This window comes from Fukomys damarensis, unplaced genomic scaffold, assembly GCF_012274545.1.
Source record: "Fukomys damarensis isolate Sample0158 unplaced genomic scaffold, DMR_v1.0_HiC HiC_scaffold_27, whole genome shotgun sequence".
NCBI lineage: Eukaryota > Metazoa > Chordata > Mammalia > Rodentia > Bathyergidae > Fukomys > Fukomys damarensis.
In genome coordinates, this window is record NW_022900939.1 from 10,368,584 (window position 1) to 10,392,244 (window position 23,661).

The window sequence follows — 23,661 nt, forward strand, 5'->3', positions numbered from 1 at the left end:
AAAGTTGAGATACACATATTATGCACACACGTGTATATATATATATATATATATATATGTATATATGTACACATATGTATGTATGCCTTTGTGTGTGTATTACCATATGTTACCAATGTACCTTGTTAAGTTGTTCTTCAAAATCAGAGCCGCTATCTTCAATATCTTCAGAAATCATTCTCTTTATATTCATTGAAAACCTAATATTCTTTCTCGGTAAACATTTTACAGATACAGATAAATGATTCTTTAAAAACAATTGTATGATATTTCATAAGTGCCCAGGAGACTAACTAATCTATTTTCATTCTGGAAATTATCATTTTTAATATTAAAAAACTTCTAAAATTCTAATGAAATATTCCTTGAAGTTGGCTTTCACTCCTGTCTTTTTTGGTATGGTACGTTGAAACATTTGGAACAACGCTAGCTGCAAATTTCAATTGACTTACTTTCTAAAACTTAGCTTTTTGACATTGAGTGTACCTTCTGATTTCTATGAGTCTGGTCCTTGTTTTAAAATGTAAGTGTATTGTACTGACTTTCAGGATAATTTTATGGATTAAGTATGCTTTAATGTGAAAAAGGTTTATGTGCAGTCCTTCAAATTTAAGGCCATCCTGCATTTCATTTTATGCTGTTACTATATTCCATTAGGTCAACGGGGTCTTCACCGGTGGAAATATTATCTACGATTTTGTTCTAAGTAAACAAGACTGACAAATTTCTCAGGAGTCTAAGCATCAGGGTTTGTGTTTTCACTTTCATATCTTATTGTGACACAAATCTTGAATCTCTATATTTATCATTTTGACTAGGGCTTCTCAGAAACCTGAACAATTAAGAAAACCACAAGTAAGACTCTATGACATCCAGGGATTGTTAGACTAAGGCTTTAATACTTGAATTTCTTTTGGTGATGAACTGAGAAAGTATAGAGAATCCACTATTTATCATGCTATGTTATACTTTTTAATTATACACTGGATACAAGCCAGAATTTGTGTGAACACTATATTCATTTCCTCATTTCATCTACACAACTCTATAAAATAGGTATTATTATCATGCCTCTTTTTCAAACAGTCAACATTGTGACATTCAGAGAATTTAGGTAAATTATCCATATGTAAGCAGAAAACAGTGATATCAATACAAAAACTGAAACAGAAAAATAGTCTCATGTTACTACTGAAATATTAGTACAGGAATTGCCTAAAGGTACAGAACCCAGAAGGAAATAATTAATTTAGGTTTAATTCATATTAGCTGCAACTGAAAATAATCAGTTTTCATTATACAGCTTTTTAAAAAAATATATGATTATATATTTTTTCTTTGTGTTCATTTTTCTTTACTTATGAAGTACTTTGAATATTTTTCATTCTGTTTATTTTCATCAGGTATGATATTAGTTAATTAGAGGAAAAAATTCGCAAAATTTAGCTCTCAGTGGAAGCAGTTATGTGTATTTTTGTGTGCTTGGCATTATACACTTGCACACAGGCACACATACAAAAATGCACAGGTTTGATTTATCATTAATAAAAACAGGCATGTACTTTTACACAATTTTACAACCTTTTGTTCACATGAAAAAATATAACTTGAGTGAGCTAGGGATTTAGCTCAGTGGTTCTGAGAAAACAAAACAAACAAACAAACAAAACTTGAGCATCTTTCCTTGAGAAAAGACTTGGCTTCACCAAACCAAGCTATACTTTTCAGGACTGTGTAGAACTGTGCGTTTGTGTTCCTTTCTTTGAGCATTTATATATAATGCTTCAGTAAATGTACTCGTAATAAAATCTATGTTCATGTTTCAAAACATTTCACTGGCATGAGTTCCTACAAGTGAAAGAGCTGGATTATGTGGTACACTAAATTTTCTGGCATTTTACAGGTATTGCCAGATTTTCCTATGGGAGCCAGTACCTTTTATTTTTGTATAAAAGAATATGGGCAGTTTTATTAATAATGGCTTCTTGTTAAACAAAGATATTTAACGTGCCCTAATAGTCTAGAAGTCCATAAGGACAAAAATAATTGTAGATAAGCATTTTGGTGTGAAATTTTCACTTGTGCTCCAGGGCCATTGCTATTTCATAAACACCACAAAAGTCTTAAACGTATCCATGGGAGCCTTCAATATGTTATCAATATTTGAAAAGAAGATTGCATTATAAACACCGTATCATAGCAGAAAAATTTGAGGTTTGGTTAATGGGGAGAGGTTTCCATTTTTAAATGAAGTAATTAGCATATTTTCTATCACCATGAAATAGAAGAACTCTTTCCAATTCGTTTTTATGAGAAGGTTGGTGTCTTGGCTATGCTATTTAATTTCCTTGAGGAACAACAATTCCAAATAAGTGGGAATGGTTTTTCAGAAGGGACTTTTGTAAGTTTGCTAAAACTGTTGCAAACTTCTCCTTTAACCTTCTGTTCAATGCAAGTGTGGAAAAATTTGATTTTAGTGGGTACTCTTGATATGTGTGCACATGGCAGTTTGAATACTGTCCTTCAGTTGTAAAATGTAGATACCTTAAAATATACTTCTTTTTAGTACAGGAAAACAGTTCTTTCAGCAAAAATGTACAAAGAGCCATACATCCTACCTAAAATGTAATTTTTATAGATGAGTTTTGATGTTTCATGCATATATACGGGTAGCAATTTGGAAGAAAACAATCCTTAAAATTCACAATCAAATCTATTTTCTGATAACTGGAATACGTATGTTAGTAATGCTTCAGCAGTGTTAAATTTTCACAGGATGCTAAGAATTTAAGTTAGTCAACTAGCAGAAACTAAAATAAAAATGATATCTATGTTGACTTTAAAATAAAATGGAGTTTTAGTAAGGTAGTTCCTGATTACTAGTGCCAAGGGCTATTAGTAAGAATATATCTTTTCTGAATTAGCATTTATGTATGATGTAAAATATTAAAATAAAGGAGAGACATGAGAAAACAAAGAGGAGAAATAATTTTCTTCATAATGACAAATCAGTTCTCTAAGTAGGCTCTCCATGAAGAGCCACAAGGAAATAGGATGCAAACCCAATTATGAAACTATTCAAATCATTAACATTCTTAAATAATTGGCAAAGATGTCCTGGTTAATACAAACTTCGGTAATGCTTTGCACCTGGAAAGTAAATGTAACGTCCCGCATGCCGTCGGCAGGAAATACACCTACATTTTTATGCTTTTCCCACGTAAGCACCAAATTCTGTGAACTTGACAATGTATTGGGTCAGCTTGTACCGTCGTCAGTGGGTATGAGGCAACTCGGGTATTTGATTTTGAAACAAGAGCAAGCTTATTTTCCCTTGTTGATAACATGTTTAAATGAGCCCCCCAAAACTGTTTCGTGTACCTCCTTTAGTAATCCGGATTTCTCAGAAACAGGAAAGGAGATCTCAAGTTTGATTACATTCAGGTTCAGCAAATGAGCAGCACTATTTCGTAAGTGGATGTGCGATTCGTGTTTTTGATTTTCAGCCTGCACATCCCACTGCATGATGCTGAGTTTAGTCAACACGATCGGTGAAGACAGCCTTACATTTCTCATCTCTCTAAATGTTTCCAAAATCCGCTGAGAATTGTTGTCCGCACCAATTATCTGATTAGGGCTTGCAAAAGGATGATGCTTCAAATTTGATTTTTCTATATTTATCAGCTGAAAGGCTTTTGTAAGGAACTTCTCATCAACTAGGTCTCTTTAATTATCTGGAAAATTAGTTCAAATTTAATCAAAAAGGATTTTTTAAACTAGTGTCCAGAATAGAAATTGGTGTCCCAGCTCTACACTAAATGTGTGTGTGTGTGAGTGTGTGTGTGTGTGTGTGTGTGTGTGTATTTGATGGTCAGTTGATTTTGTTTCTGTATCTGGAGGAAAGGATTGAAAGAAAGAAAAAGGAATAGAAAAATTAATGAATTAAAAGGCTGTTTATGTAAATTTGATATACTTTTCACTCTTTAGTGGAGAGTTTATGGTATTGACTGACTTGATTTCTTTCTCATTTTCATCAGTTTATGTATGAAGAGAAGTTTTTAGTGACAGAAATTTTAATAAGAGGAGATGTTGCATACTTTGGTAATTAATTTGAATCAAGACACAGGTGAAAAGTCAGGGTTTATGAGTTAGCTCCTGTGAAGGCATAGGCAAGGCACCTGGAGTGGGGTCGATTTGTTCCATGTTGTCCTTTGTGAGTGAGTTAATTAATTAATTCCCCAATAAAGAACAACACACAGAGAATCAATCCTCAGCATAAGGGCAGCAGCAGAGCAGAGCAGAGCTCTGCATCTGCAGCTCAGCAGAAACAGCAAACAGCTACATAATAAACACAGCAAACACAGTTACTACTACAGTGTTCTTTAGTTCACAGGAGATATAGTGTCCTATCTGCTTACCAGGACATGGAGAGATAAAACACTTGCTGCATGACCTTGGTCATACCACACATGCATTGTTGTGTATGTTAAGTCATTCTTGGATAACTGTGGCCCATTGTGTGCATGCCACTGAGAGCAGAGTGGTGTCCTCAGATGCCCAAGCTTTGAATATAGACAGAAGTAGTACGCCGCAGTTCCTTAATTTCTGAACAAAATTAAGGCCTCTGTCTGGGTTCTGTCTTCTGTTAGTTTGAGAAACTTCTTTCCTGGGATGATTTTTTTTAACATGTTTATGGGTGTATTAGCAATGGCAGGTATGAGGCTTACACATGGGTGTGTGTAGCATTTGGTGTAAGAATTTGGAATTCTTTTGGAATTTTGGAATTCCACTTCCATCAGTTTGGATTGTCAAATGACTCCTATTTGGCTATATATTTTTCTAGTTAAGAATTCAATACTGAAATTGTTTTATTCAAAGTTATTTAACAAGCTTATTCTAGGAGTAAGAAAGACTTAGAATATGCCTCTCACTACCGAAAACTCTATATGTAATTTGGATTTCACACAGAGTGAAATCAACATTTAACTCATTTAATGGCTACATAATTAATATATTTTAGATACATGAATGTAAGGGCGATATTTACCATTGGCCAAGATTGTCTCCAGTATTACAGAAGAAGCAATGTTCCATGGGCAGTGCCTTCCAGTTCTTGCCTTTCTTTTTGGGCAGAGAAGTTTATATCCAGACACCATCAGTTCTTCAGCAAGAAGGAGGGGGCAGGCTTGTCTACTGCCCAGCCAGAGCCCTGTGCTTTCTGTATCATCCTGTTTTAGATATTTCAGGGTGATCCTGAAAACAGCAATGCCCTTACAGAATTTCAAGTGGATGGAAAATAAGCACTTGGTAAATAAGTACATGACAACAACACATATCTGTTGAATGAAGCCATTGTTGAATGATATATCCTCTGGTTAACTAGACTTGGCCTTTTATAATTATTCACTTTTTGGGAAATCCATATTTTTTCAGAAGCTACATTCAGCAATTTTGGTATCTTTTGTCTACACATTAAGCAAGAAATCTCGACAGTTCACTGATGTCCTGCCTGTTTGATAGTGAGACTGTTTATAACTGCATTTGGAGTTGAAATGCAGCTCTCAAATCATTACAGAACAGATGATATAAACAGAAGAAACATCTTTTGCTTATGGGTCAAGTGGAACACAGGATCTGTGGCCTTCCATCCTAAGCTTGCCTGAGTATATTAGGAGTTGGGCTGCTAATTATCACACCAGATGTGCCCTTCTGCTTGTAAAACAAAACTTCTATCAGCTACCCACATCCTTTCCTTGTTTCTTGTCAAGTCTGGATTTACTTTCTCAGAAAACACTCTCATGGTCCTAAAATACACTGGTTTCGATATTTGAAGTAAATATGTACTAAGCAGTAGCTTAATTCCATTATCCAGCAATTATTTTGTATATTTGAAAAAGTATCTAGTAATACCTTTATTTTAGATCTGAGGGTACCAAATTTAAATGTCTAGGGATATAATTTAAACAAAAATTTTAAAAGTAAACAACTTAGAAACAATTTCATCAATATCTGCAGCTCCCTTCATGAGAGTGAAAATCGTGTGATATTGTATATATTTTCCACACATATAGCATCACTGTCAAATCTTACCTAGAAACAGAATTACAAAAATCTCCCAAAACTGCACATGTCCATTTGTATACAAGTAACTATTAACGATTGTAGGGAACAGGGAAAGGGGACGTTACTACAACCTCTGCAGTAAGACCTAGTCTGCAAGCCACAGCAGCACAAGGCGAATTAGTTGATCAGACAGAAAAGATAGAAACAAAATGAGACTTAAGAGAAGAAGCTGAGCTTTGGACCTGATCAATGCCACTTTAGGCAGCAAAGACAAAAGTCCCTGGGCTTGCCACACCTTAATTCAGTACATGGGGAGAAAAGAATGTAACAAATGACTCAGGACAGAGAGTTCAGTACATGGAGAGAAATAAATGTAACATGACTTGGGCAGCAGAAATCCTAGAACAATGATGAACTATGCAGAAGAATTTGTTCCTCGCAGGATGTCTTCAGCCGGTGTAATCTTTGCCTGGAACATCATAACATCACCGGACCATTGAGGTCTTAGCTGTGACTGGAGGCCAAAATGGAGTTATTTCTTGAAATGCCATAACTGGCCTGTATGCAGGAGAACTAGGCCTGATCAAATGTCTTTTCCCCAAAATTATGTACAATTGCCCCAACAAACAGTAATTACGATGATAGCTTGGTTCACAAATTCAATTCTTTTCACAAATGATTCGATTCCCAGAAATAATTCAATTTGTGAACCAAGGTACCAATATATTTCTAAAATGTTTCCCATTCACTTGTCTTTAGACTCTTTCTTTCTGAAAGGCCAGAATGTTTGAATTTAACCAAATTCCTGGACTAGAATCTAGTAGAAATACTTAAGAAAATGTCTATAATAGAATAAACCTCCTTTTACTGAAGCAAGTTTTAGTGGGATTCTATATTGTGTACCCCAAAGACTGTTTCCTCTTATATTCTCTAAGTATTTATTAAGTTATGATGTATGAATTAAACTCATGTCTGTGAAGGTAGACATTATATTAAAAGTATTTCTTCATCTGTGAACTATGCCTCTATAGTCTAGGGACCAAGCTGGAAATAAGAGGCTACTTTTCCCTTTTTACATCAGTGTGAACCCAGAAAAAATATGATAGTAGCTTCTACACTTTCTCAAACTGCATCCTATTTAGATAAGTCAAAGGAGAAGGAGCAGAAATTGGAGGTCAGTGTGGATAGAAAAACCACTGCATTATACTGAATTAAATTCTCTTAAATTATATTTCATAGGAAGATGGGGCTTGGAAAATTGGGATGCACTTCATAGGAAAGATCTAGAGGTCTAGATAAATAGGACATCACTAGGGAGAGAAAGGGAAAAAATAATTTAGTTACTTTCTTATTGTTGTGACACAGTACTTGACCCACAACTTGAAGGAGAAGGGGTTTATTTTGACCCGTGTTGGGAGTCCCTGGTCAGCTGGCCCCAAGGCAGGAACAGCATGGTGGAAAAGTGTGTACAGGGGAAAGTCTTGGTGGCCAGGAAGCAGAGAGGGAAAAGTGGAAACAGGAAGTGAGACAGAAACAGAAAAGTGGAAACAGGAAGTGAGACAGAAACAGAAAAGTGGAAACAGGAAGTGAGACAGAAGCAGAAAAGTGGAAACAGGAAGTGACCTTACGTCACACCCCACATCGGCCTCTTCAAGCAGACACCACCTCCTAATAACAAAGTAGTTCTAGTGGCCCTGTAATCCAATCACTTTCCAAACACGTGAGGATTTAGGGGCCGTTTTAGTTCCAAAACATAGTAAGTAGTTTCCAAAAAGAAAGGGGTTGGTATGAAGGAAGAAAGAAAAATAAACAGGGGTGATTGAGACACAAGCATGGAAAAAGAGAGCCATACCAGGATCAAGAATTCTTGAGTCCTCACCTAATACTTTGGGGCTTCATCCCATGGCTGTGGGTATTCTTCTAATCATATGTCTCAAGTTGTCGAGACCTCATAATTTACACTTGTCACTGTGGCATAAATTCTAATAGCCATTTTTCATGCTCAAGAGTGTCAAAGTTTAGGCACGAGGACAATATTTGTTCTACCTATGTGCATCTAGTAAAGAATTTGTCAGGAAGATAACATGAGTTAATCTCTGTTTCAGAACTCCCATTCTTGGGTTTTTATAGAGCATCGGTTTAAGCCTTCTAGTGGTCTAGCTTATGGTGTTGCTGTAAATAAAGTTTTATTGGAAAGCAGCCATCCCCAATTTGTACTTACTGGCTATGGCTTCTTTCTGTGTGACTATACTAAAGATCATATCGTCCACAAGCTGTAAATCTTTACTTAGCTGAATTCTGTGGAAGCAAATTTGCTAACCCCTAATATAAAGCTAAGATGCAGTGGGTAGGAAAGAAAGCAGGGTGATCCACTGAATCCTAATATCTGTCTAATAGTAAAGTTAAGTGCCTTTTTGATATCCAGTGATATGTGAGTTTTGGGACCAACTGGCAGGTTTATTAATATAGTCACATTTGGATTGTGACATTCTGTTTTGAAAAATCCTTCATCAAACAGACAGAAATATTTTACCAGGAATCTTGGCAAGCCCCCCAGAATTGCTTAAATTATTACATCTAGAATAAAAGATAAATTTAATTTGATATCTTATTATTCCAAGGATTCTTTCCTAATAAAAAGACTATGACTAGCATTTAAAATTCAAACTAAATAAATTTCAAGCTGCTTATATATGAGTTCATAGAAAATGAGGGTATAATACACATGTTCAAACTGGTCATAATGACATAAAATATAAAAAATAATAAAGAAAGACTTTAAAATACTTTTATTCTTGGGAAAGTAAGATGTATAGCAATATGAATATTGTTCTGACCCTAAGCACTAAAATCTAATATCATTTGCCCTCAAATAATTTGCAAGGTGCAGCATAGGGTATTGATTGACAGTAGTCATAGAAATGAGTGAGACATGTAACACTAAACTTTAGTTATGAAGGTTACACAACAATTAAGAAATACATTTGACTGGACTGAACTTAGTAGTGTTACAAAATCAGAGAGAGAGAGAGCACATTTACATAAGCCCCCAGATGATTATAAAGCACTGAGATGCTTATTCTTGGAGGACTCTGTCTGAGCCACCTGGTTCCCCACAGCAATTTTGGCATCAAAACCCTCATGTTGATCAGTGGCAGAGATTGTGCCTAGGATACGAATCTGTGCTCAATCTCCAGCATCAAAACAAAACAATTAAATAAAAACCCAAGCCTATACAATATGGAATAAAATAAACAAACTACCCTCATGGTGAAACCATCTTTGTAGTTGTCTCTTTCTATGTAAATCACCTCAGGAGATGGTGATATAAAATGTCAGTAATTATTTTCATACTTTTAATTGTGGTTCCAGTACATGTCTGGGCTCAGCTGGGTGGTTCTTCAGCAGAGACTATCGTGTTGTGACCAGGTGTCTGGAGCTGTCTTCATCTCAGATCTTCCCCTTTTTCAGGAATGATAGGTGATGCCAGTCTCTGGCTGACTTCACCTTGATTTGTTGGAGGCTGCACCTGCATTTCCCTGCTGGCTTTTCTCACCATATGGCAGAGCGTTCCAAGCCTGACCAACACTATAGATACAGACAAATACCAATACCACACTTTAAGACCTGGAAGTCCCAAACTTTGCTTTCTCCATAGTTTAGGCTTTACCAGGTTCTAAGAGAGATGATGAAGAGCTCCCTTCTCAGTAAGAGGAAGAGCAATGTCACAGCCTTAACAATATATGAAGTAGAATATTATTTGCATAATTTTATTTGGAAATAAACAATCCATCATATTGTCCCATGATTTTTAAAGATTCTGAGTCTTTTCTCATCATTTCTATTATGCTCTATATTCTCTTATTTATATAATACTGTAGTCCCATTATTCCATCAAATCCAAAGTGAAATATTATTAGTACAAACTCTCTCTGAATACCACCCCTATAATTCACACATGAACACAGTTTATTTGTGTACATGCTCTTATTTTTATGATAAGGCAGCCAGTATTTTACAGTTTATTTGTTAGATCTCCCTTTTAGTTGGAACTCTTTTAGTTGAGCTCCTTCAGGACAGAGTTAAGGGATTTTTCCCTCTTTTTTCCCTACAGGACCAGATACACATTAATGCTAAGCTAATATTTGTGCAGTGTATAGTTGCTTTTTGAAATGCTTTCTGCTGCTGCCTTTTAGAGTGAGTCATCCATGATCCTTCTATAAATTGATTGTTTCTATTGTTTACTGATAGATGCTCTGATGCATTTTTTAAAAATTTCCAAGCATGCCAGTCTACTGACTAAATTAGAGTTGCTTCATAAGCGCCCAACAAATGAGAGAGTTTTACAGCTACTTGTGAGTTCATTTCTTGAAGATTATAAACTTTGAATGTGTCAAAGCTTGGCTTTTTGGTAGTTATCTAAATACCTTATCATTTGGAAGAGGATTTTCCAGTAACCCTGACAAGAAGCTCGACGGGTCACCAGATGAGAGAATATGATTGTTCAAGCAGTGTTGAAAAACAATATGAGGAGCAACTGACAGTATCATTACCAAATGAAATGCTTTTAAAGAGCTATCCGGAGCCATACATTAAGAAACCTTAACCATACTGGAAGGCTTAAAGCAGTCCAGAGAGTGATGCAAAGTTCCACTTAGTGGTTCCTTCCTTCCACCATTTAAAATTAGTTCAAGGGAAAGTCCTATCTCAACATATGTAAAGGCAACTCTCTGATTTTTGCAAGGCTTTAGATGAATAACGCTATTCCTCCCTCAAGCCCAAGGCAAAGACATCATACAATAGCGCTGAACATCTGAGAACGTAATTCTTCCAAAAAAGATTAGGCACTTAGATAAAACAAGAGAAATACTGAACCGTGGGTTAAAGGGTCAAATATGTGAGATTATTTTAAAATAAAAGAATGCATATTGTATGACTTCCTAACACAATGTAAAGTGATATGTTAGAAGAGACCAAAAAGTTCATGAGATTCATTTCAAATAATGGTGAAGCAGCAAAATTGAACCTTAAAAAGAAAGACATCTGTTTATGTTGAGTATTAGATAATCATTGGGCTTCATATGAAACTCTCTTCTATAAGATGTATATGTGATTTTTTTTGTCTCTTAATATAAGATAGAAAGATGGGCTGATTCATTGATAAGATAAAATCCAGAGAATTCATAGCAGTGGTTTTACTTAGTACAAGAACCAAAAAGAAATCTGGAGTATGAGTATGAGGAGATTTAGATAGGAATAAAGTATTTTACAGGTTCTACTACTATGAGGTTGATGCAATGGTTAGTTATAAATCATGGTATACCTCTCAACTAAAGAAAAATTTCTCAAAATTAACAGAGTTTATGAGTTTGAAAGATGGGTTTAATTATTACTCATGACTAACAAAAAAGCTAGATACTACTCAGACATAAAGAATATGAAACTAGAGTCATTTATAGCTAAATGGATGCACCTTGAGGCCATACTCTTAAGTGAAATTAATAGGACACACATGTGTAAATAATGAATCATTTCTCTGGTATGATAAACTAAAAGTATCAATAAGGATCAAAATGTGTAATTGATATTGTGTAATAGAAAAAAAGTCTAAAGGAGTAGGGGAAGTGGGAAGGATAAGTGAAAGGTAAGAAAGGAAAAGAAAAAGTGTGAGAAAAGGAAAAAATTGGAAACAAAGTCTTTGTAAATAGGGAAGGGTGGAGGGGTGAAGGGAGGGGGGGGGAACGGGGAAAAACTAAGAACCGAGATCCATCAGGTAAAGGTACAAGATCCCAGTGATGAATGTAACTCTTCTGTACACCTAAAAAGTACCAATAAACTTAATGAAAAAAAGAGCTAAATATGCTATGTTATTATCTATTCCTACTATCTGTTTCCATTATGGTAGAAAACTGTTAATGCATGTAACATGTAACACTGTTTATTCAAATTGATACAACAAAGCACATTTAGAACTTCTTTGGACCCTCTGAGCACTGCTGCGTTACACATCAAGCCCTCAAGGTGTAAGCCTCCTCTCTAAAGCACAACAGTAATGAATCTGTCTTTCTTACCTCAGTCACTGTGGTGAGGATAGAGGTGCCTGATTATTTTTAGAGAAATATTACTCAACCTGATGTTTATTTAATAAATAAATTAATTTTGGGAGAAACAACTTTGCTTTCACATTCTGCATCTTTAATCACTGAGAACCTTCTGTCCCCACCCTCAAGCTCTGGTAGAGGTCCATATCTCATTCCCTTCCCCACACGGCGAGCCAGGTTGTTGCCCCTACCACCCATATCGGCCTCTTTTCCAACCCAGTACAAATCTGCAATCTGAATGTCTACAGGTAATATCCGTACTTTTATTATTTTCCAAAGTTTACTAGGCGATTCCACTATGCATCCAGGTCACGGCACCCTGGAAGCGTAACCAGGGCTCTGATTTCTGAAGGTCGGTGCTTTTACCACAATTGTCCCTTTTGGTTCTCATAGGTGCTCTTCTGACTGGCAAAGAAAATAGTGTGAGGGTTAACTTTTTTTTGTTTTGTTTTTGTTTTTTTTTTGAACTAGAGAAAACGTGATGTGATTTCAAGCTGAGAAAATAATCCTCAAGCTTTAACATTTCCAGAACAGGGAATATGTGAACTCGTTTCACACCTATTTGAATTGAGCAGCTCTTTTGCTTCGGCTGATAAAAGCTGAGAGGTGGAGAGAGGTTGGTGAAATACATCAAATGCACAATATCGGTCTAAGTACAGGTGAAGTCACACTATGGACAAACACCACCACACTATGTGTGGTATCGTTGTAAGCTACAAGGTGAGCTTTACAATAAGAGGGGGGCATGAAGAGGAAACCTCAGTGCAATAAATAAAATCCTCATCAACGTGTGCATATCTGAGAGGAGACAGTTTCAATCTCCCTGTCAGGAGCTGTGTTCTCATATTCTACACGCACTCTATCCTTTTACTTCTTATCTGTGTTCTAATAATGACCACCTAATCTATGGGACAGTTGGTATTGGTCCCACAAGAATTAACTCATCCTTAAAGTAATAATTGTATGCCTGTCCCATTCTACCCTACTGTAACAGGGCTACACAGACTGGATATGGAAATAGGATTTTTCACAAATGTCCTACTCCATGACTAGAAATATCTGCCCTTGGAACCTTACCATAAGAATCATGAAGTTGGGAACAGGTTCATTAAAAGTCTATAAATGTAAAAGGGACTTCAGTGAAGGCAAAACAGTTACAGTATTTTGCGCTGAATTCTCCCGATAGCGATTTGGGAAATGAACCTAAAGCAGAGATAGAAGAAAAACAAACTCAACCAGAAACGAGAACCAGCAGCACTATGATAATTGTCCTATCTATTCTGCGTAGCGGATTGATACTGAATCAATATGTGGAAGATTGGGGAGACAGCTAGAATATGTTTATAAAAATCCAATTGCTTTTGGAAATTCCTATATAGTTTCCAATTCTGCTTGATGATGTCTGTTTTTCCCCAGTGTGTGTGATGTCTTATTCCTTGCATTAACTGCCTGGTAACCAGTCATTTTCTTGTCTAAGGATAAAGTAAACAAAATTATAGATAAAGCTTACTTGTTCTATAAGACAGAATCTTTAGACTTCTGAAGCCACCACCTAAAAGTCTTGCTGTGGTAGAATAACAATTTCAGATGCAATAGGATGGAAAAATCTGAATTTCAAACTGTTGTTACAAACTAATGTACAGCATTCCAGCTGCCCCTGAGCTGGCAGTTTGCATGGATTTCTCCCTAACATTCATACAACACCGGATTCTCAAAGACGTTTTGTGTTAGTTTTATTACCTATATTCTGCAGAAACTGGGGCTAATTTGGAGGAAGTAACTCACTGAAGGACACTCTGGTAATAGAAAAACTTGAACTCAAATCTTTCTACCTGTGAATGTGAGAATTTCACTAGGCTGTTATAATGTCATTTTTCTTTCATTCTCTTTGCTATACTTTTCTTGAAAGTTGAATTTATAGCAAATGATAAAGGGATTTAAAAGTGGAGTAGTTTTGATTTAAAATCAGAGATTCCAGTCTTTGTTTTTAATGGCTGGTAGTCAGAAAATGTTGATTAAAAATGTTGCTTATAATTCTGGAAGTGAGATGCCCAGAGAAATCAAAGTAAGATATTTAGTTCAAGAACATGCAAGAAATAGAAATATATTATGCCTTTTTCTCTGAACACATAGACAATTTGATCCCCAGTAAATTTTCAAAGTTCAAAGAGTAGCTGGTGTTTCATACGGTTACATAGTAATATTTTTATTAATCACAAAAATGTTTGATTTAACAAATCTGATATAGATGTGCACCAAAATAGTGAATATAAGAGAAAACATTTTAATAGAAGAGTGCCTCAAATTGCTGCCCCTTAGAAAGGGAACATATGAAAATTTCTGGACATGTAGATTGTGTTAAAAAATTTGTAGGAAAGATGAAAGATTTTTGCCACCAGTAAAAATTTTGCTTGGACTGCATACATAGATCAGGTGAGATTGCAAGATATTTCTCTGAAAATGGAATTAAATTTGGGGACCTAAATCTATTCTTGAGATAGGCACATAAGTAAAGGAGTGTTTTGCAGACACACGCCACCTTTCATGCTATGCCAACTGAACAAGAGCAATCCTTTCCCATAGATCAGCCTCACACCAGGCATAGTGTATCCACCTCTGAATGCCCTGCATTTTGTTACGTTGCAGCAAGAACCAAATGAGAGATTAGAGTTAGAATTTTTTTTGACAGTAGGGAAGAAGGCTGCCGATGAAATGGGAATTAGTTATATTTTTTAATAACTTTACCTTACTTCACATTTGTTTCTTGTTTGTATTCAACCTCTGGCACATTTGAAAGGAGAAAAGATTAGAGGATTCAGCCTTGGGTTGTCTTTCCCTGTGGCTGCTAAATCTTCAATAAAAAGTATGAGTAGGTGCCATGATTGCTACAGAAAAGTGATGATGGTGAACGTTTTTAAGACCAGGGCCCAAACTGCGACCCTAAACCCACTTATTTATCTCAAAGTGCAGCGCTGCGATTAAATCTGAATACTGAGGTTTTAGTTTAGAAAAAAATAGCTCATACATCTTTCATTTTAAAAGAGAAACAAATATCATGCATATCATAGGTTTGCCATCACTGAAATTGATAGATTTTGATGCATGGTTTGTGAATCTGCAATGTGTGTGTTTTTTCTCTTTGTATTTCCTGAAACATTGACTTGTTTTTGCTTCAGTTATTCCTACCAAGTGCTCATTGTGTGATCAGCAATTTTTAAATGTTTTCAGTCTCAGTTTCTTTAATTTTAAGATGGAGATAATCTACCCCCCCAAAAGGTTTTCTTCCAGGATGAAAAACATAATGAGTTTGAAAGTCATCTTAAGCTTCAAGAGTCATCCAAATGTTATTAGTGACCCTAAGTAAGTTTTAGTAATACAAAAGACAAAATAAATGCCATGTCTCTGAGACTGGATTACTTCCTTACAGAATACTAAAGTGGTTATTTTCTTCTGTTTGACTTACATAATTTAAGGCAGGAAAAAACTGACCAGAGGGCTCAGGAAAATCGCTTCTTAAATTTTTATTTTTTATTAAGAATATAGCTTTCATTGTAATTCTTTTACATTTTACACTGACTTTTTAGCCATGCATAATTGTATCTACTTATCAGATGATCATTCATTATAGGTATACGATGTGTAATGATAAAATCAGAGTAACTAGGATTTCCATCTCCTTGAAGATTTATTGTTCTTTTGTGTTTGGAGACTTTGAACTCCTCTTTTCTAATTTCTTAAGAAAAAATGTCCATTATAACATTTCTGGGAGGAGGGGTGAAGGTAGGGCGGGGACAAGGGGAAAAAATGAGAACCAAGACCTGTCATGTAGAGGTACAAGATCCCAACAATGAATGTAACTATACTGTATCCCTAAAATGTACCAATAAACGCAATGAGGAAATAAAATATTTCTACAGTGTGAAACACTAGCGCTTCTTCCTCTTATCTAACAGTATTCTGTACTTGTTATCCAATGTCTGCCTGTTCTTACTCTTCAGTGGAAGCTAAAGATGTTGATCTAAAACAATACAGCAGTGATTAGTGTAGTCTAGGAAGCACATTGAGCAGAAGGAACAGAGAAAAATTAATGTTTGTCTTTTAGATTATTTTCTCATTGAGGTTATTTTTACATTTTAGGGATACAGTTACATTCATCATTGGGATCCTGTACCTTTACATGACAGGTCTTGGTTCTCCTTTTTTCCCCTCCTCTCTGCCCTCCCTTCACCCCCTCCTCCCCTCCCTATTTACAAATACTTTATTTCCATTTTCTCATTTTCTCATTTTTTTCCTTTTCCCTTATTACCTTTCCCCTACCCTTCCCATTTCCCCTACACCTTTATCCCTTTTCTTTAAAAAATTAAATAGAACATTTCTAGCCATTTTCATTGCAGCTTTGTATGCATATTATCAAGCCAAGAAGTGATCTCAAAAGAAAAACACTGTTTCACAGGTGAGGTGAGAAGCAGAGCAGTCTCCTTCCCATTGAAACCTGAAGGTTGTGGGCAACCCTTAGAGATAGGACAGGGAGACCGGAGAGGGGAAGAAACTGTCTTTCTAGAGTGTTGAAGTGGGCTCAGGGCTTCAGAGCTAAACCTACTCATCACGACGATGAGTCCCCATCTGAGTTCTCATGCCGGCACATCTAACATGGTGTGGTCCCGGGAAAGAGGACACATGACAGGCTCAAGCAGCTTCTTGTGAAGGTAAAGTTTGGACGCGAATAACCAGCATGGTTATAAATGAATTGTAAATATGCTTCCCTTAGCAGTTGAAGCTCGAGCTTCAGGGACCACGCAGTCAAGCCTCCTTTTTCTGTCCCCTTTCGAAGGTTAAAAAGGGTGATTGAAACATATGAAAAATGTTGAAATCTAAATGGTTATTATGGTTAAGGGGTCGTTACCAACCATCCCCCTCAAAATATTTCTCTTCACTTTGAAGGCACTTATTTCATTATTTTGCCGCTTTCCGGGGCACTGTTTTCCTGAAGTGTGATAACAAATTCAGTGGCTGCTGCTGGAAACCGCCACCCAACGGAAAGGCAGCCTGGCCAAAATGCTCTCCCATGTCATCATCGCCTTGTCCACAGAACTGGCACTGTGCAATTGCTGGCTCTTCCCCAAAGTCAAAATGACCATGAAATGTAAACGTTTTGAACTGGCTCAGGTCACGGAGGCAGCCGGGACAGCACAGCAAAGCTACTCACAAGAGAGGCCTCCCAGAGCTGCTTCAAGAGTGGCAGGAGTAGTGGGATAAACACGTTTGTAGGAAAGGGAGTATTGTGAGGAACATTAATGGCAGTGTGTCTTCCACTGTAATATTTTTAACATTTTAGCATTCACCAAATTTTGATCACACCTCATATGTGCTGAGGGGTAATTTAGTGGGGCTTTTATCCACTCTTCCCCCTGGCCTGTGTGATCTTCATGAACATCTCTGCACACACACACACACACACACACACACAGTTAAAGCAAAATCAGTATGCTGATGCTGTGAATACTCTCCAGACAATTCTCATTAGCTTTCATAAAGCAAGATAGCTATTCCCGAAAATAGTCTGTACCAAAACTGTGTTGCTTTCCCTGGATCCTTTTCTGTATGTTCAGGAATGAGCATGACCTTTTTTCACTGGATAATGCAAAGTACAAAGCCAGGTGGGCGTCCCTGCACCCTTTACCTGTGAAATGCCAGGATGACTTCATCTAATAAGCACGGAACATGGCGTGCGAAGTTGAGGTGTGTATCAGGTGCGCTTGTCACAGACACAGACCTCTGGCTTGCAAAGCGGACATGCTTGTCACTTCAGGTTAACCTCTGGTTTAAACTCAGCTGTTGTTGTTTCTGTCTTAGCATCATGTGTGTTCTGATGAAAGGGCCTGCACAGTTACAGAAAGCCGTCTCTGTCTCCTGGTGCTAGGTGTGGTGAAATGAACTAAATATGAAATGCACTGCCTTAGCAATAAAACTTTTTCTTCTTCCACCTAATTGATTTATCCTACCTTCCTGCAGTGTACACTACTAATCAGCAACTTGAATATGACCCTTAACTTGGCATGATAACAAGCTCCTAAGAATTGTAAAGTATGAAAGTAGCTGTGTCTTTTTTATTCTGTCCTCTTAGTCACACCCAGAGGCAATTTTACGGCCAATTTGAAGTTGAGGAAATGATTCCTGGTAGGGATTAACGAATTTAGCCAATGCTTCAGAACTAGTGAGTGAGGCCAAACTCAAGCTCCTATCTTTCCAACTCCAAGTGTATGTCCATGATTGACTCAGAAAATAGCAATCGGAGTGCCCATCCTTTATTCAGTATCTAAGACCCATGAAAAGCAGGTCGAGGAGGCAAGTGTGGTTCTCAGCCTCCACCTCAGCGAAGAAAAGGAGACACACAGAACCAAGGTTGCCAAGACCGGGCTGTGTTGACTCTAGAGCCCTTGATGATGTCGGTGCCCACACTGGGACAGCATGGTCACTTACCTGTACCAGTGGGCGGGACGGTGCCTCGTCATCGTCCCGCCCTGTTCTTCCTGCGTGCAACTGCACGTTTGGTCCATTGAGTATGTGATGCGTTGGCTCACACAGTCTGAATCATAGCGTAATTAAAAATGTAGATGATTTTTTTGTGAAACTCCACCAAGCGAGGGCGTTATTAACATTGCAGGCTATACTCACATGGATCCAACTTTGTAGATTTGACATTTTATACTTCGCTGGCCTTTTGGATTTGTTAAAAGGAAATATCTTTTTTGACTTCCTTTTCCTCTGCTAGAGGAAATAAAAGCCAACCATATTAGTATTTATAGAAATAGAGGAAAAAAGATAAAGACCACATTTCTTGCTACTTTTTTTTTTTTAAAGTAGAGTTATCCTGGGCTTTCCACCAGAGACTTTGGGCTGCTCCATTATTGATCTGTCTGTGCTATAAAAAGATAAGACCATATGCATCTGTCCAGATTGGAAAGGATTCATTTATCGTTTCTGACTTTCTTACTTTTATTTGTTGCTTACTGCTACAGTCTCACTTAGGTGATTTTATAGAATCAAATATATATATTTCAGCTAACGGAAAAACAACTACATTTAAGCCCATACTTAACATAATGTAATTATTTTATAATCTCTCTGGATAGTTTTCACTTTCCTTGGAAAGTGCTTATTTCCCTAATTTTGTACTTTAAATTAAGCCTGTGAGAAATTCTTAGTTTTTCTTTCTACTATATTGCAAATTTATCATTCATTTGCATTTTTATTTTACATAGAAAAAAATTCACCCTTATTCATCATTGACTTTTAAAAAAATTTCTCTCTAGTGTCCTTTGGGTTTTCTTTCTTTGGATTAGGAACGGAGATATGCATTATCTTCCGAGTATCCTACTTGTTGAGACTTAAGGAATGGATTTTTATCATTTGAACATGTTTTATGATTTAAAAAAATTACTTGAGGGTTGGGGATGCAACTCAGTGATAATGCAGTTGCCTAGCATATGGGTGATCCTGGATCTTATCCCCAGCAAACTCCCACCTGCATTTATTTAAATGACATTTACACATTACCTGTATTGTATAATTCTGTGTGATATGTCACTTTTTTACATAAACGTGACTCTAGGTTATGGAATGGTATGGAGACTGTGGAAAAACATATTGAAAAGCCAAGAACCTGGCAATAGGAATCTGTGAGACTTCTTAGTACACAGAGAGCACATATCTCAGACACAGAGCTCAATATTTAAAATGTTGAACTCTTAGTACCATGCTGAAATACTTTAAAGCTGTAATATGTCTGAACCTAGGTGGAAATATGCTATAACACATTAAGTGTGGCTAGCATGGGCACAGAATAAAAGCAGGTGAGCCATACGTTTTTCAGTCTTGGACTGATGCCACGAGGTTTTTTCTGAATTAGGAGTTGGTAAGCTTTCTCTGTGAAAGACCAGACAATAACTATTTCATGTGTTCTTAGACAAATGGCCTCTCTCAACTACTTAGTTTTGCCATTGTGGGGCCAAAGTAGCCAAATAGGATACCTTAAGGACTGGGCTTTCTTTCAGTGAAATCCAGTAAATATTTCCTTACAAACAAGTGACAGACTAGATTGGAGCCACAGGGCACAGGGCGCTGAATTCTCCTTGGAATGAGTTAGCATAGCCCTTGCTGTTATTGCACAACTAGCATCACTTCTGAGAACTTGGGACTAAAAGTCGGTCCAGGCTGACATTGGGGGGCAATCTTTTATGCCTGTGCATTGTTTGGAAAGAAAAGGGGGTCATAAAAGCTTTCGTTTCTTTAGTCTATTCATATTCAGATAAGTCAACTGAGGCGGCACAAGTACTTATTATGGCATAAATTAGTACCTGTCATATCAATTGTTTATATCATTTTTCCCAGGAGTGTTATTATTTTTGCTTAATTGAAAAGCTTTGTGATCCTGGTTTAGAATAGATTCTACTCTTCCTGGGAAAGGAGGACTAGCCATGCTTGTAAAGAATCCTTGGGTTATAGTATGACAGGAACATACTTCAAATAAGAAAAGAAGAAAAGTATTGCAAAAGTATCGCTCTCTCTTTTGAATTAGGAAAACGTCTATACCTGATCTTTATGTCCAAATCTAACCATACATCTAACGAACAGCCCTAGGACAGAAAGGTGCCTCTTTCTGTACCTATGTGTTTATTATTCTTTCTTATTTGCCAGACTAACTTCTTCCTTGTCTCTAATGTACTTTAGGAGAAATGAACTCAGAAAATTCTCTGAGCTTATAAACTAAGCTTCTAAGAAAGACTAACGCTTTTGTGGAATCCTTTTCTTTCATTCCTGTGAATGGGCTCTTGAGTCAAATGCCCATTCCTGAACTCATCAGCTGGTAGAGGTGCATCTGATGAAAGTGCTGCGCTGGCAGAGAGGGGCTCGGCTCTCAAACAGACACTGTACCTGGGGGTCCCCCTGGATGGCCTAGGAGGCTGAGACAAACAGGAATATGGGCCTGTTTGAGCCAGGAACACGTGTTTGTTGTACTGACTTATTTAGAAAATGTCCCACTATTAAGTTTCTATTCCTATACATTGTAATGAGTGAGTCTCTGTATTTTCTAGAAAATTTCTTGGCTTCTGGGTGTCTAAGGCAGCCAACCTCTGAGCTTTTGGAAACATCATGTGACATTCTTCATAAGCAAAGCCTGGGTGGAAATGAATGAGGCTGTGCTCTGTTGTAGGGCCAACGAGCCTTCAGCTAGAAGGTTACTCAAGCAAAAACAATGGAATTGAACTTGAGGGAAAGATTAACTCTGCTCTTTGTTTTGTGCTCTGTTTAAGCTGCAGAATAGTACCATCCTCTACCATGAACTGTGACATTAGCCTCCAGTGCTTGCATCTCAGAATGTATCGGAAGCAGCAACTGCCTATCTAAAATAATATGTGTTGAAGGACCACAAAACACAAGTGCCCCATCTCAGGAAATTGCTTGTTCCACGGCCAAATTAAAATTTCCATCTGTGTGCAAAGCTGAACCGCCACTTCATAAATGTCCCTTAGCAACGTGAAGCGTGGACGGATAATATGTTTGGGTAATACACCGGCTCAGGACGGAAGTGCTGGAGAGGTTCGTGGGACTCTTCTCCCCACCCTGCTCCAGAAGTAGCCCTTGATACACAGGGGACACATGTGAACCTCTGGTTCTAGGTGGCAGAATCAGGACATTAATATTCAAGTGCCGTATGCAAGTTCTGTGTGAACTTGTATTCCCGAGCAATTGTTACCCGCAGCAGCTTTCTTGCAGAAGGAAACAGAGCTGAGAATTGAAAAGCTGGAGGAGATCAGCGTTGGCATCCCTTGCATTTCATCACCATGTATTTTCTTCAATGGACAGGTGCTGTGTTTTGAAACCATGCTAAAAGTGGGTATTTGCAATGAGATGAGCTTATATTGAACACAACACAATGGATTTCTTGTGAAATTTAATTTAGTAAGCAATTTTCACCTTTCTGAAAATATCCAGAATAAAGTATTTTTCACCTCCTGCAAAGAGAGGGGCACACAGGAAAGTTGGAAGGCCTGCACTTGGGAAATCCAAGTTCTGAAAAAGAGAGACTACATTTTTAAGCACACTGCCTTCCCTACAAAGAAACAGTAAGCAAACAAGAACAGCAAAGAACACTTCCTAAACCTCCTTGTCTTTCAGCAAGGCTGATTTTGTAATATAATATAGACTGTGGGGAATGGAGAGTTTAAAATCACCCTTAGGGTTCGTTGCTAGCTTTCTCACGTACTGTAGATGCGATGAGAACTGTGACAGGTGTTAGCACATAGCCCTGCCCTGTGCCCCAGTGCCCTCTAGAAATTCACATGCTTTCCCAAGAATTGAGCCCACTCCACCTTTTCATGTCTTCACTCATTGCCTTCCTGTACTCGGGCAGATCTGTTTACCACATTCCCCATTTTGCTTATTGGTTCCTCTTCTTTATTACTGTTCCAGTGACCAGATGCACCCCAAAATTTGCTTGTGATATAAGTTGTTGTAGTAGAATTAGACTGATCTTTGGGACTTGTATATTAAAGAGATGAATGACAAAATTCTACACATTCCTCTTCTTAAAAGGACTAAATACTTCTTCCAGATGTGTTTTTCTCTCCCATCCTAGAACTTGCAGACCTTTCTCAGGAATGTTCACTTGTCTCTACTCTCTTCATTTTATTTAACAATTTCAAAATAGATTCCACTTTCATTATACACTTAGGGTGTTGTTTATGTAATTGAAATGGATAAGCAGAGTATTATACAAAGAATTTACTTTCCCCTAAAAGATCTTCTTCCTTTTAAAGCAATATTTGTTTCCCCTCACATAAAGAAAAGTTCTTTTGTAGTTACTTTCATAAGTTATAGGACATTTTTTAGGACATTCCTTAATTGAGGCAAAATACACCTAAAATAAAATTAGCCACTCTAAATTGAACAATTAAGGGGAATTCAACACATTTGACCATTGCTACTTTTTAGTTCCAAAATATTTTTATTGTCCCAAATTAATACTTTCTTCCCAATAAGCCATCAATTCCTGTTTTAGGTTAAATTTTGTTTCCATGAAAGGAAGATATATTACCCTTGTAACCCCTGATGCATTGAAATTTGGCTTTGTTTGGATAAAAAGTCTTTGCAGGTATGGCGAATGGAGAGGAAATCGTGCTGCAATAGACTGGTTACTTTGTTAGCACAATGAGTGTTCTTACAAGAAGACAGCCGTGTGAGCACAGATACTTTAGGCTGTCGCCATTTGACTCCAAATGCAGAGACAGGCGTAAGGGACTCCGTGATTGCCAGCAAAGCAGCAGCAACAGAAACAAAACAAGAATTCTGTTATCGGTTGCAGAGGGAACATTGCCCCCAGACACCTCGGTTTCAGAGTACTGATTTTCACTGTGAAACAATCATTCTCCATTAAAGTGACAAAAACTCACTCAGCTGTTCATACTTCATTAAAACCGCCACAAAAAAAAAAAAA

The 23,661-nt window shown here is 37.1% G+C and overlaps 1 protein-coding gene across 4 annotated transcripts in view; it reads left to right on the plus strand.

The window, feature by feature from the left end:
- The window catches only part of Lrrc4c (leucine rich repeat containing 4C), a 1,134,576-nt gene that overhangs the window by 498,584 nt on the left and 612,331 nt on the right, over positions 1 to 23,661 (plus strand). Inside the window, exon 4 of one of the 4 annotated variants that reach the window (XR_004514471.1) lies at positions 21,485 to 21,998. The exons of 2 other annotated variants lie outside the window; for them this stretch is intronic. The gene's annotated coding sequence lies outside the window, so the exon portion shown is untranslated. Of the gene's footprint in view, positions 1 to 21,478; positions 21,999 to 23,661 lie in introns of those variants that run through there. One more of the 4 variants, XR_777996.3, reaches the window with a different exon arrangement.